This window comes from Ovis canadensis, chromosome 24, assembly GCF_042477335.2.
Source record: "Ovis canadensis isolate MfBH-ARS-UI-01 breed Bighorn chromosome 24, ARS-UI_OviCan_v2, whole genome shotgun sequence".
Taxonomy (NCBI): domain Eukaryota; kingdom Metazoa; phylum Chordata; class Mammalia; order Artiodactyla; family Bovidae; genus Ovis; species Ovis canadensis.
In genome coordinates, this window is record NC_091268.1 from 47,722,138 (window position 1) to 47,737,036 (window position 14,899).

Consider the following 14,899-nt stretch of genomic DNA (forward strand, 5'->3'; position numbering starts at 1 on the left):
ACCAGCCCCAAGCACCCTGTATCACGCATTAAACCTGGACTGGCGATTCATTTCATATATGATATTATACCTGTTTCAATGCCACTCTTCCAAATCATCCCACCCTCGCCCTCTCCCACAGAGTCCAAAAGACTGTTCTACACATCTGTGTCTCTTTTGCTATCTCACATACAAGGTAATCGTTACCATCTTTCTAAATTCCGTATATATGTGTCAGTATACTGTATTGGTGTTTTTCTTTCTGGCTTACTTCACTCTGTATAATAGGCTCCAGTTTCATCCACCTCATTAGAAGTGATTTAAATGTATTCTTTTCAATGGCTGAGTAATACTCCATTGTGTATATGTACCACAGCTTTCTTATCCATTCATCTGCTGATGGACATCTAGGTTCCTTCCATGTCCTGGCTATTATAAACAATGTGCTGCAATGAACACTGGGGTGCACGTGTCTCTTTCAATTCTGGTTTCCTTGGTGTGTGTGCCCGGCGATGGGATTGCTGTGAGCCTGGCACTCTTTCCTTAGAAATGTTCCATGTCACTCCCAGCACTGTCCTCTCCCACCCCACTCAGAGTGTTCAATATAACCTCATCATATGAGGGAAGAAAAGACTGCAGAGTCTATCGATGTTTAGTTTATATCTCGCTCCTTATTAATTACTTTTGGGGGTGTTTATGTTGAGGGATATGTGTGTGCGTATGTGTGTGTGTATGCTCAGTCGCTTCAGTTGTGTCTGATTCTTTGCAATGCTATGCACTGCATGATCTCACTTATGTGTGAATCCTTAAACAACAACAAGAAAAACTAAGAGTGTAAGATACTGCCCAAGGTCACAACCGTGATGGCAACAGAGCCAAGATGAGAACCCTCATCTCCTGCCAGGTGACCCCAGCTTTTCCCATGAACCGTGAGGCCATGGGAAGTTTAAGGAGCCTCTGGAAAGTCTCCAAAAAACAGAAGCATGGCTGTGTCTAGCATGATGGAGAACTTTGGGGAGGAGAGCAGGCTTCACCTTCAAGGAGCTTTTCCTTTACCACCAGGAGCCTCCCATGGCAGCCGTGCAGGGGGGTGCTGTCCCCTGGAGGCGAGGGGGGAAAGAAGGGTTACACCTAAGCCGTCCCTCCAGGCCAGGCAGAGCGCTAGGTCCGCTCCATTTCCCGCTCACAGATGAGGGAGAGAGGCAGCATGGAGGTGCGCTGTTTAGACATCCCTGCGCAGAAGCGCTTGCCAGCCAATCAAGGAGAGCAGTCAGCTGGAAGCCTCCATTTGCAACACCCTTGGGATCCACCTTAAAGGCAGCCCTCTCCCCAGGCAGCATCCACCGTGTGCCCAGCCATTTCTGTCTACACAGGGTTCCTCTTGAGGGAATCTTTACTCCAGAGCATCCCGCTGGGTTGGCCAAGACTTCATCTGTACTTCGGTCAGAAATGTTCCCCGCCTCCTTCTGCTTCTTTCCATCTTTCCTCTTACAGGTTTCGGACCTGCATTTGGCCAGAGGCTGTTTCTCACCCAACGCCACTCTCCTCACCCCTCTGCCTTTCACAGCCTCCCCCCGTGAACCTCTCGCACACCTAACTCCCTCTCAGTGTCTGCCTCCTGGAAACCCCAACACAGCACAAACAAGCACGATCACTCTCTCCTTAGAGACAGAAACACCGAGGGATTATCCTGGTGGTCCAGAGGCTAGGAGTGCGTGCCCCCAATGCTGGGACCTATGTTCAACCCCTGGTCAGGGAAATAGATCCTTCCCGAAGCAACTTAAGATCTCTCATGCCGCAATGGAGATCACAGATCCTGCATGCTGCAGAGATTGGCATAGCATGGCAAATCAACGATACTTCAATAAAATATATATATTAAAAAAAAAAAAACACCTGCGAGGGCTCTGAGTAAGCACAGTTGTGGATGCATTTGGGGGTACTTTTTAAAGTGGTTTTAATCCACCATGGAAAGTAGTTTGTGACATACACCCTTGTCATTGATACCCGTCTAACACACTGATGTTTGCATGCAAATAAGCTATGCACAGCATTTCTGCTTGGCTTCCATGTACACCTTAACTCATGGACCATATGGAAGATAAGACCGAAAAAAATAAAAAGATAATTTTAAATTTTAATTTTAAAATGATTTCTTAATTTTTCCTTTTCTCAGAGACAACATACAAATAAAGCCTGATTCAAAACCTCAGCGCAGGGCCACCCCAGGTGCTGCCTGAGGGGAACAGGGTGGGCAGGGGCCTGGGGGCCACTCCAGGAGGGCTTTCATGTCTGACTCTCGTCCACCACTAGCTGGGCTTCCTTAGTTCAGAACGCCAGCCTAGGGGCCTCCATGCCCTGCTGTGACGGGTAGGGAGGCTGCCAGATGGAGGCCAGGGGCCTGGAGCAGCACACAAGCCTGTGTTAATTTCCCCTTCTCTGCAGCATGTATTGTCTGTGGCTACTACACCCTGGATCTGTGCAGTCTCTGACCAGTAGAGCTCTGCCCAGGCACTGGGACTTGGGTAGGGGGACACCAGGGACTCTGATGGGCCTCTCCATACAAGAAGGACAGGACCCCACCTCCCTCTCATCATAACAACTCCAAGGCCAGCCTACAAAGAAATGTTTGACCCAGATTGCCCCCACAGACCTGTATCTCAGTGCTCAGAGATTCCAGAGACAGATGGACAGACAGACATAGGCGCGTGCACACAACTCCTACACAGCAAATATCTGTCCTAGGCAGGAGGTTCTATTTATTCCCATCTTACACGTGAGACAAGTAGGGGCACAGAGGAGTTTGATAACCAGCCTGAAGTCACACAGGTAGAAGTAGAAGGGCCAGCTCCACAAGCCTGCTTATCAGCTCACAACTGAGCCCCTCCTTCGGCAGGCAGGGTACCACTAACCCCTGCCACCTGCTCCCTCACTTGGTCAAAGATCCAAGCAACCCTACTCTTCTGGGGTGGAGGAGACAGCATGGGATGGTCCCCAAAGATCTCAACGCTATTGCTTTCAAGAGTAGTACAGAATTTTTTTAACTGGAGTATATTTGCTTTACAACCTTGAGTTGGCACCTGTTATACAACGAAGTGAATCAGTTACGTGTGTGTGTATGAAAGTGAAAGTCACTCAGTCTTGTCCAACTCTCTACAATCACAGGGACTATACAGTCCATGGAACTGAATTCTCCAGGCCAGATTCTGGAGTGGATAGCCTTTCCCTTCTCCAGGGGATCTTCCCAACCCAGGGATCGAACCTAGGTCTCTTGCATTGCAGGCCATTTCTTTACCAGCTAAGCCACCAGGGAAGCCCAAGAATACTGGAATGGATAGACTATCCCTTCTCCAGGAACTCTTCCCAACCCAGGAATTAAACTCGGGTCTCCTGCATTGCAAACGGATTCTTTACCAGCTGAGCTACCAGAGAAGCCATATATATACATACATACATATATATATATATATATATATATATATATATATATATATATATATCCCCTCCCTACGGGGCCTCCCTCGCACCTTCTCCACCCCACCCCCCTAGGTCATCATGGAGCAGTTAGCTGAGCTCCCTATGATACACAGCCCAGGGGTGGGGGGTGAATGGGAGATCGGGATTGACATATACACACTACCATATGCAAAACAGTTGTCTGAGGAGGCCTTACAAATAGCTGAGAAAAGAAGAGACGCGAAAGGCAAAGGAGAAAAGGAAAGATATACCCGTTTGAATGCAGAGTTCCAAAGAATAGCAAGTGGAGATAAGAAAGCCTTCCACAGTGATCAATACCAAGAAATAGAGGAAAACAACAGAACAGTAAAGACTAGAGATCTCTTCAAGAAAATTAGAGATACCAAGGGAACTTTTCATGAAAAGATGGGCTCAATAAAGGACAGAAATGGTATGGACCTAACAGAAGCAGAAAATATTAAGAAGAGGTGATAAGAACACACAGAAGAACTATACAAAAAAAGATCTTCGTGACCCAGGTAACCACGATGGTGTGATCACTCACTTAGAACCAGACATCCTGGAATGTGAAGTCAAGTGGGCCTTAGGAAGCATCACTACAAACAAAACTAGCGGAGGTGATGGCATTCCAGTTGAGCTATTTCAAATCCTAAAAGATAATGCAGTGAAAGTGCTGTACTCAATATGCCAACAAATCTGGAAAACTCAGCAGTGCCCACAGGACTGGAAAAGGTAAGTTTTCAGTCCAAACCCAAAGAAAAGCAATGCCAAAGAATGCTCAAACTACTGCACAATTGCACTCATCTCACACGCTAGCAAAGTAATGCTCAAAATTCTCCAAGCCAGGCTTCAACAGTATGTGAACCGTGAAGTTCCAGATGTTCAAGATGGTTTTAGAAAAGGCAGAGGAACCAGAGATCAAATTGCCAATATCCACTGGATCATGGAAAAAGCAAGAGAGTTCCAGAAAATGTCTACTTCTGCTTTATTGACCATGCCAAAGCCTTTGACTTTACTAGACCACTTTACCTGCCTCCTGAGAAATCTGTATGCAGGTCAAGAAGCATCAGTTAGAACTGGCCATGGAGCAACAGACTGGTTCCAAATCGGGAAAAGAGTACATCAAGGCTGTATATTGTCACCCTGCTTATTTAACTTATATGCAGAGTACACCATGAGAAACGCTGGGCTGGAGGAAGCACAAGCTGGAAACAAGGTTGCCAGGAGAAATATCAATAACCTCAGATATGCAGATGACACCACCCTTATGGCAAAAAGTGAAGAACTACAGAGCCTCTCAATGAAAGTGAAAGAAGAGAGTGAAAAAGTTGGCTTCAGTTCAGTTCAGTTCAGTCGCTCAGTCATGTCCGACTCTGCAGCAGCAGCACGCCAGGCCTCCCTGTCCATCACCAACTCCCGGAGTTCACTCAGACTCATGTCCATCGAGTCTGTGATGCCATCCAGCCATCTCATCCTCGGTCGTCCCCTTCTCCTCCTGCCTCCAGTCCCTCCCAGCATCAGAGTCTTTTCCAATGAGTCAACTCTTCGCATGAGGTGGCCAAAGTACTGGAGTTTCAGCTTTAGCATCATTCCTTCCAAAGAAATCCCAGGGCTGATCTCCTTCAGAATGGACTGGTTGGATCTCATTGTAGTCCAGTCTTCTCCAACACCACAGTTCAAAAGCATAGATTCTTTGGCGCTCAGCCTTCTTCACAGTCCAACTCTCACATCCATACATGACCACAGGAAAAGCCATAGCCTTGACCAGACGGACCTTAGTCAGCAAAGTAATGTCTCTGCTTTTGAATATACTATAATATACTATCTAGGTTGATCATAACTTTTCTTCCAAGGAGTAAGCTTCTTTATTTTCATGGCTGCAGTCACCATCTGCAGTGATTTTGGAGCCCAAAATAATAAAGTCTGACACTGTTTCCACTGTTTCCCCATTTATTTCCCATGAAGTGATGGGACCGGATGCCATGATCTTCGTTTTCTGAATGCTGAGCTTTAAGCCAACTTTTTCACTCTCCACTTTCACTTTCATCAAGAGGCTTTTTAGTTCCTCTTCACTTTCTGCCATAAGGGTGGTGTCATCTGCATATCTGAGGTTATTGATATTTCTCCCGGCAATCTTGATTCCAGCTTGTGTTTCTTCCAGTCCAGAGTTTCTCATGATGTACTCTGCATAGAAGTTAAATAAGCAGGGTGACAATATACAGCCTTGACGTACTCCTTTTCCTATTTGAAACCAGTCTGCTGTTCCATGTCCAGTTGGCTTAAAACTCAACATTCAGAAAACTAAGATCATGGCATCTGGTCCCATCACTTCATGCCAAATAGATGGGAAAACAATGGAAACAGAGGCTTTATTTTGGGGGGGCTGCAAAATCACTGCAGATAGTAACAGCAGCCATGAAATTAAAAGACACTTGTTCCTTGGAAGAAAAGCTATGACCAAAAAGCTAGATAGCATATTAAAAAGCAGAGACAGTACTTTGCCAACAAAGGTCAAAGCTATGGTTTTTCCAGGAGTCATGTATGGATGTGAGAGTTGGACTATAAAGAAAGCTGAGCGCTGAAGAATTGATGCTTTTGAACTGTGGTGTTGGAGAAGACTCTTGAGAGTCCCTTGGACTGCAAGGAGATTCAACCAGTCAATCTTAAAGGAAATCAGTTCTGAATATTCATTGGAAGGATTGATGCTGAAGCTGAAACTCCAATACTTTGGCCACCTGATGCAAAAAACTGACTCATTGGAAAAGATCCTGATACTGGGAAAGATTGAAGGCGGGAGGAGAAGGGGACGACAGAGGATGAGATGGTTGGATAGCATCATCGATTCGATGGATGTGAGATTGAGTAAGCTCCGGCAGTTGGTGATGGACAGGGAAGCCTGGCGTGCTGCAGTCCCTAGGGGCGCAAAGAGTCAGACACGCCTGAGCAGCTGAACTGAACTGATGTGTTAACTAGTGGGATAGCTAGTGGGGCCCTCACAAGGTATTTAATGTCCAGATGAGACTGTGCCCACCTTACCTGGACACAGTGTTTAAACCTGAAACTTAAGCCTTGATTTCTGGAGTTCAGCAGGAAAACATCTCCCAGTCCAGCCCAGAGCTCAATCCAAGCCCAGAAGTCATTGCTGCCCACGAAAGAGATAACAACAGCACAGCCAGCACCAGCCCAGGCCAGCTCCCCGCCCAACCCAGCCTGAGACCGGATCTGGAGGCCAGCTCATCCACAGACGCACAGGACCAGTCCACCCGGTCCTGCCAGGCCAGAGCCACCATCCAGAGTCACCCACACGAAGCTCAGAGCTTAGCCTGGCCAGTCAACCAGCCCAGCCCAACAGCTAAAGACGTTTGGTGCTGAGCCTTCCAGAGCCCAGCCCAGTGCTTAGCACAGTCCAAGGAAGGGTTCAGCCAAGAATCAGCGCCCAAGGCCAGGCTACCAGACATAGAACCTGAGCTCAGCCCTTGATCCTAGCCCCAGCAGACAGCACACTCTCCCCAGCCAGGGGCCACCATCTCCTTCCAAGACCCCAGGCAGCTCAAAGCCTCACCAAGGCGCATGCCATGCAGCCCAGGCCAGAGGCTCCCACCCGGGCAGCCTAACAAAATCCCCCAGCAGAACCCAGCTCCCCTCCAACCAGCCAGCCCAGCTGAGAGAGCACAGGAAGCTTCCTCGGGAGAAGAGGGGAGGCCTGGGCTCTGGAGGGAGAACTAGCTGAGCAAAGCTCCCCCCAGGCTTCTGCCGTGGCCCCCAGGAGGCTGAGCTGGGTTGGAACCACACTCCCATCAAAGCAGAGTGGGTGTCCCCACTTCCTCCCCAAGTTTGTGCAGGTTACCAGGAAGTTGCTAACAATGTCAGAGGCATCCGAGAAGAACAGATCTTAGACTCTGCACATCGAGGTTTTCTGAGTAAGGACTAAATGTCTAGCAATTTCTCTGCATGGGGAACAACCAGTGGGGCTGCGAGTGGGGACAACGTCCAGCATCTCAGAAACGTAACAAGATCCTGTCTCTAGACACTTAGCTCATCCCAGCTCTAACTAATGCTATGAGATCCCAACTCCAGAACAACACAAAGTGGTCGAAAGCCCAACCAAGTGGCTCCGAGAAACATCACCAGGGCTTCCCTGGTGGCGTAGTATAAAGAATCTCCTGCCAATGCAGGAGACATAGGCTGGAACCCTGGTCCGGGAAGATCCCACATGCCTTGGAGCAAAAAGAGAAGGCACCTCCATGAGAAGCCAGCGCAACGCAAGGAAGAGTAGCTCCGGCTCGCCGCAACTAGGGAAAAGCCTTTGCAGCAATGACGACCCAGCACAGCCAAAAATAAATAAATAGAATTATCAGCATGAAAGAAACGCCACCTGGGGCCACGATGCTGAGCTCCTCCTCCTGAGTCTGGGGAGTGGGCTCCTGAGTCCTGGTTAACAGGACTGCCTCTGTAGCCAGGTTGGTGCAATGTGAATCCTGTGTGACCTTAGATCAGCGTCCCGACCTCTCTGTGCCCTCACTTCTCTGTGCTGTCAGATGGGAGGAGACAGTACCTCTCTCCAAGGGGGACATCCTTCCGCCTGTAGGGACAGAAGCAATGGAAGCAGCAGGACCGCTGCTTGGAGCCCAGTTGGTGGAAACACTGGGGTTAGAAAAGCTCTGGGTCCCCTGGGCTGGAGGACACCCAGGTTGGAGGCCGGGCAGCGTTACAGGGTTAGCATTATGGACTGAACTGCGTCACCCCCAAAACTCTTATGTTGAAGTCTTGACCCCCAGGACTTCAGAATGTGCATGTATTTGGAGCTAAATTCTCTAAGGAGATCAAAAGAGGTTATCAACATGGGCCTAGGTCACTATGACTGGTGCCCTTAGAAGAAAAGAAAATTTGGACATAGAAACCCACAGCGGGATGGACGTGTGGAGCCACAGGGAGAAGGCGGCCATACGCAAGCTGGAGAGGGAGAGTTCAACAGAAAGCAACCCTGGGACTTCCTTGGTGATCCAGTGGTTGGGAATCTGCCTTCCAGCTCAGGGGACATGGGTTCAATCCCTGGTCCGGAAACTAAGATCCCACATGCCCAGGGGCAACTGAGCCCATGCACCACAGCTACTGAGTCCACGGGCTCTAGAACCCGTGCTCTGCAACAAATGAAAGCCACCGCAACGAGAAGCCCGTGGGCTGCAACGAGACAGGAGCCTCCGCTCGCCACCACTAGAGAAAGCCTCCGCGCAGCAATGAAGACCCAGCTCACGCAGCCAAAAATAAATAAATAAATAAAAAACCCTGCCCACAGCTTGATGTCAGACTTCCAGCCTCCAGCACGAGAAGACAATAAAAATCCCGTGCTTTAAGTTCCCCAGTCTGCAGGATTTTGTGAAGGCAGGCCTAGCAGACTAAACCAGTGAAGATGGCTTAGGATCAAAGAGGATTGATTGCACTGCCCATGTCCCCGGAGAGACCCGTAGGCTGGCCCTAGTCTGAGGAACAAGGCCCATATTTTAACAGGCTTGTCTGGAATGACTATGTCCCTAAACAAATATGCCTCCCACGCATCAGGGTTGTCATGGGGGCCAAGAGCAATGGAGAAACAAGGAAAAGACTGGTATTTTGGAGGGATGTGTGCTTGATACAGTTTAATTTGCACTCAGCATCCACTTGAATTCTTCTTATATTTGTACATTCTCCAATGCAAAGGTATTTTTTGTTACAGAGTGTAAATATGTACCTAATAGCTTTCCAAAGTGCTAATAAGCTCTTCAATACTATAAATTATGTAGTCCTTTTCTCATTATCTGTGGGGCCTGCTTTAGCATACATATATTCTGCTAACTCCTGGTGGTTCAGACAGTAACAAATCCAATGCAGGAGATCCAAGGGTTCAATCCTTAGGTCAGGAAGATCCCCTGGAGAAGGGAATGACTACTCATTCCAGTACTCTTGCCTGCAAAATCCCATGGACAGGGGAGCCTGGTGAGCTACAGTCCATGGAGTCGCAAAGAGTCTAACATGGCTGGGACTAACACTTCCACTTTTTTTTTTTTTAGTTTAACTATTAGTCTAATACGTTTAGCACTTTCCAATGCTCTTCTTTTCTTATACGGAAGGAAAATGAAAAGAAAGTCAGCATTGCTAAGAGAGCTCTCCAAAACAAAGCAGCTAGGAAGCAACTGAGGAAGTTTGACATATACATGTCTCAGCCTGGATGGATTAGGACCTTCTGATCATTTATTATCCTAAGGAGGCCTCCAGAAGATCTTCCCAGAATATAAGATTCTTATGAGATCCTTATATTCATGATAGCCTATCTATTGGAGAAGGAAATGGCAACCCACTCCAGTGTTCTTGCCTGGAGAATCCCAGGGATGGGGGAGCCTAGTGGGCTGCCGTCTGTGGGGTTGCACAGAGTCGACACGACTGAAGTGACTTAGCAGTCCTAAAATAATCCTTGATTCTTTAAGAACAAATATTCCTTGCCTTGTGTCAGAAAGTGAAAGTCACTCAGTCATGTCTGACTCTTGGTGACCCCATGGCCTATACAGTCCCTGGAATTTTCCAGGCCAGAATACTGGTGTTAATAGCCTTTCCTTTCTTCAGGGGATCTTCCCAACCCAGGAATCGATCCCAGGTCTCCCGCATTGCAGGCAGATTCTTTACCAGCCTAGCCACAAGGGAAGCCTGACCTGTGTCAGAGTCAATCACGATTCCTACTGGGCGACCTTAACAATCTGCTGACTTCCTGATTTATAAGCCCTTGACTCTTTCTCTTCTCTGGAACACTCTGTTTCACTGGAAGCTGGGTCTTTTGAATTGCTATTCTTAAGACCTCAAATAGAGAGTTTTCTGGTGGCGCAGTGGACAAGAATCCACCTGCCAATACAGGGGACACGGGTTCTATCCCTGCTCTGGGAAGATCCGACATGCCACGGACCAACCAAGCCCGAGCACCACAGCTACTGACGCCCCTGAGCCCTAGAGTCCGCGCTGCACAGCGAGAGAAGCCCCTGCAATGGGAAGCCCGCATGCCGCCACAAAGACCAAGCACAGCCCACAGTTTACCAGTTAACAAGGAAGTGACTTTTTGTAAGAGACTCCAAACAAAGTTCTTTGTTCTTTTCAGTCTCACGATTGCTTATTGCTCAACACTTAAAATACTACGTTATAGTCTAGCCTTTTTGCTCACTGCCTTAGTCAGCTTTTGCTAAATGGTGCTACAGTAACGAACAGGCCCCACATCTCAGTGGCTTACAATTGCAAAGGTCAGCTGTGACGGTTCCTGTGGTATTGCTCCATGAATCTTCTCAGTCCAGGACCCAGAATGAAGAAGCTGCCCCCATCAGGGACATGCTAGGCTCATAGCAGCGGGAAAAGAGCAAGACGACATTAGGGACTCACAACACCTTGTAAAGCTTCTGCTCACATGCCGTTGGCCAAAGCAAGTCACATGACCAGACGCATTTTTGCTGGATATGGGATGTGTATTCCTCCGGCAAGAAGGCTGACAAGCCACATGGCCATGGACAAGATGTATAGTGCTCCTACGGAAAGAGGGAACGCTTTGCTGGGAACAAAAATAAAATCTACCACACCCCTCCAGGTGAATTGTAAAACATCTTTTTGATAAAAATCCGCTAAAAATGTCTTTAGGACTTCTAATTTACATGATGTTGGGGATGTAATGTACAGCTTGGTGACTCTAGATAATAACACAAATAATTGTATATTTGAAAGTTGCTAAGAGAGTAGATCTCAGAAGTTTTCATCACAAGAAAAAATGTAACTGTTGTTGATAGCTGTTAATTAGAACTTACCGTGGTGGTTATTTTGCAATATATATAAATATGGAACCATTATCTTGTATACCTAAAATAATATAATGTTGTCATGTATGCCAATTATTTGTTATTGTTCAGTCACCAGGTCGTGTCTGACTCTTTGTGACCCTGTGGACTGCAGCGTGCCAGGCCTCCCTGTCCCCCACCATCTCTTGGAGTTTGCCCAAGTTCATGTCCACTGAATTGGCGGTGCCATCCAACCATCTCATCTTCTGTCACCCTTGTTCCATATTTATGTATGGAACCATTGTGTTATATACCTAAAACTAACATAATGTTGTCATGTATGTCTATTATCTCTATATTTTAAAAATGTATTCAGTTTTTTTTAATTTACATGACATTAAATATTTATAGTAACTTGAAAATAATATGTTTCTTACAGTCTTTAATCTCCTAACCAGAAACATGGCATTTCCCCCGTGCATTCACAACCTGTTTTTTTCATAAAAATCCTGCCTCTCTAACATTCCGTGTGTATATGTGTGTGTGTGAGAGAGAGAGAGACATAAATGTCTCATAAATAGTGTCATTTTTCCCATGTAGATTAAAGAGCTAAACATTAAAATATCATATAATAGAGCTTAAAAAATAAAACTGCCTAATTATCACTTCTTTGATGGCGTTATTACTTTCCAAGCTTTGAGGCAACAGAAGAAAACATAGATGAAAAGAACATCAGTTTAAAACACATAAAAGTCCTGAAAGTAGTACAATTAAAATTAAAAAGGAACTGCTGGAGTACATAATTGCTGAAATACGATCATCAAAATGTTAATTTCCAAGTCCTGGGTGTGTGTTTGTCAGTGGGCAGTGTACCAGCGAGAGGAATGTTCTTCAAAAGAGGAAACTCAATTCACAGAAAAGGGAATGCCTATATTTAAATGGTTCAACCTCAAGGCAATCAAAGAAATGCAAATTAAACTGCCATGATAAATCATGTATACATCGCAAGTGAAGGACAGGGAAACGCTGAAGAACGGTGCGCTGCCGTCCATGGGGTCACAGAGTCAGACACGACTCAGCGACTGAACAGCAAATACATTGCAAGTGAGCTTAGAACTCTTCACTGTATTATCCAGTGTTAGTGAGGTGGAACAATGGACAGGAGAAAGGCTTGAAACCCCTTTGCAAAACACTTTGACACTGCACACATAGAACCTCAAAAATGCTGATACCCTTTGATCCAACAATCACACTGTCAGGATCTTGACCTTAGGAAATTATTCAAAAGAAGAGAAAGGGCTATTTTAAAATATCCACTGCAGCTTTATTTGTAAAATCTGGGAAAAGCAACATAGCATCGTGGACAGAGTAAAGCGTTTGGTTTCCAAAAAGTGGACTCAAATTCTGTTTGCCCTCCTGCCTTCGTCTGTCACCTATGGTTCCTTGAATCGTATTGGAAGGACCGAAGGCAATGTGTATGCCTAACTATTTGGTAACCGAACATAAAAGACAGTTTTGTTATCTTTATCATCAAAATAAAGACTTGGAAACAGCCCACCCTAGCAACCACAGGAACGTTAAGCACATTAGGATACATCCACCCCATGAAGAACGGTGCAGCCACTAGGGACTGTAATTATGGAGATAATGGAGCCAACTGAAATTTTGCTGATTTTTTCAAGCAGAAAAAAAATGATCTTACAATAATATAAAACCTGTGCCTGTGAACAAGAACAAGGCAGAAAGATGGGAGGGGGGGCAGGACGGATGGTGAGGAAGGTTTTCGAATTAGAGTGGTATATTATAGGCAGTCTTTTTTTTTTCTATTTCTCTTCCAATCATTGTGATTTGTTTGTGCAAAGAATACATGCTAGGCATGGGGAGAACTGTCATTGAATTCTATCACGTCTCCTCTCTTCTGAAATAACCGTGTGGTTTACTACCTTTCCTGTGGATGTGAGGGACTGTGGGAATATCTTTCTTCCCATTACCCTAACTTGGTCCCCTGGGTGAACATCTTCGAGATCATAGCATGTTCCATTTCATCAAATCAGAATACTTTTCCTGAGTGACTGCTTTATACCAAGTTCCACAACTAAGAAAGAGGATAATGCGGCCTGTGCCTTGGTGGGGGGTCAAATCGACACCATTGCCAGGATCAGAGAACAGCCCTTGGGGTGAAGAGGGGAGCTGGGTCTTCATAGAAGGCAAGCAAAGGGAGGTCATGTGAGTGGACACTCAGCCGTGAGCGTCAGAGTCCAGCATGGGTTTGTTGTTGTTGTTGTTTTAGGTGCTCAGTCGTGTCCAACGCTTTTGTGACCCCATGGACTGTAGCCCGCCAGGCTCCTCTGTCCATGGGATTTCCCAGGCAAGAATACTGGAGTGGGGAGCCACTTCCTTCTTCAGGGGATCCTTCCAACCCAAGGATCTAATACGTGTCTCCTGCATTGACAGGTGGATTCTTTACCACTGAACCACCAGGGAAGCCCAGCATGGGTGGGCACTCGATGAATATTTGTTGAGCTGAATTGAACTAAACTCTGGAATGGGGGCACCCCATTCCCATCTCCACCCGCTCCCATTCCAGCCTCGGGTCAAGAATAAGTCCCAGGCCTCTTAGAGAGCCCTTCACCTTTCACTGAAATAAAATCTAATAGCAATTTCAAATATACTTCAAGTCACATCATATCACAAGGCAAAGTCAGGGAGCAGCCAGCTGGGAAGATGGACCGCTGTGATCCCTCTCAAGCCTGGTGGCCGCGAGCCTTATTCCTCAATTGCCAGTGCTTCCACACGAGAGCCGAGTTCCTGACTTTCCTCCTCAAAAATGTGCCCCCGTGTGCTTCCATCCAGGGGTGGGCCTCTGGGAGTCATTGACGTGTAAGTCTATTTCTTACGTATAATGCTTTATTCATTCGGGTATGCGTTTTTCAAAGCATTAGAAATCTGGGGCATGTTGAGGGTATGCAGAGTTGAGAGAGAAAATGTGAAATCAGGAAGACTGTTCAGAAGGCTCGGTGTATACGGAGGTTTGGAATATGGTGGCCTTGATTGCATCTTGGGTACAGGGGACAGTTGGGGACAAAAGGGCGCCTGGAAGTGAAGTCCGTCCGCCCATTTCTACATTAGGGGAGAGGCATTGGTTCAGATTCCACAGAACTGGGCTGTCCTTTGCTCTCTCCTGGGGTTTGAAATGATTCCACGAAACTCTTTTGTCCATAAGACTGAAGCGGGGGGTCAGAAAGATACCCAGGAATGGAAATCAGAGAGAAACTGGCTTGTTAGGGCAGGTTTCAGCTAGCTACTGCTACATAACAAACCGCCCCAAACTTAGTGGCTCAAGACAACTTCTTTTTCCTAATGAGCCTGCAATTTGGGCAGAGCTTCACAGAGTACCTCATCTCTGTTTCACTCGGTATAAAGAGCTGAGACCAGTTCTGTTCAGATCTGGTTCCAGTCTCTTCCTGACGGCCCAGTCAGTCTCTCTTCTGGGCTGCTTGGGTTTGGGAAGTTACTTCCCTAATTTTAGAATAAATACCAGTTTTCTGAGAGCAAAATGGCTTTGCATTGTCCAAATTCAAAAAAAACCCTCTCACTTAGTATTTCAATGTAAATGCTATTCAGGTATAAGGCCAAATGAATGGCACTCCTGGGGCTGCACA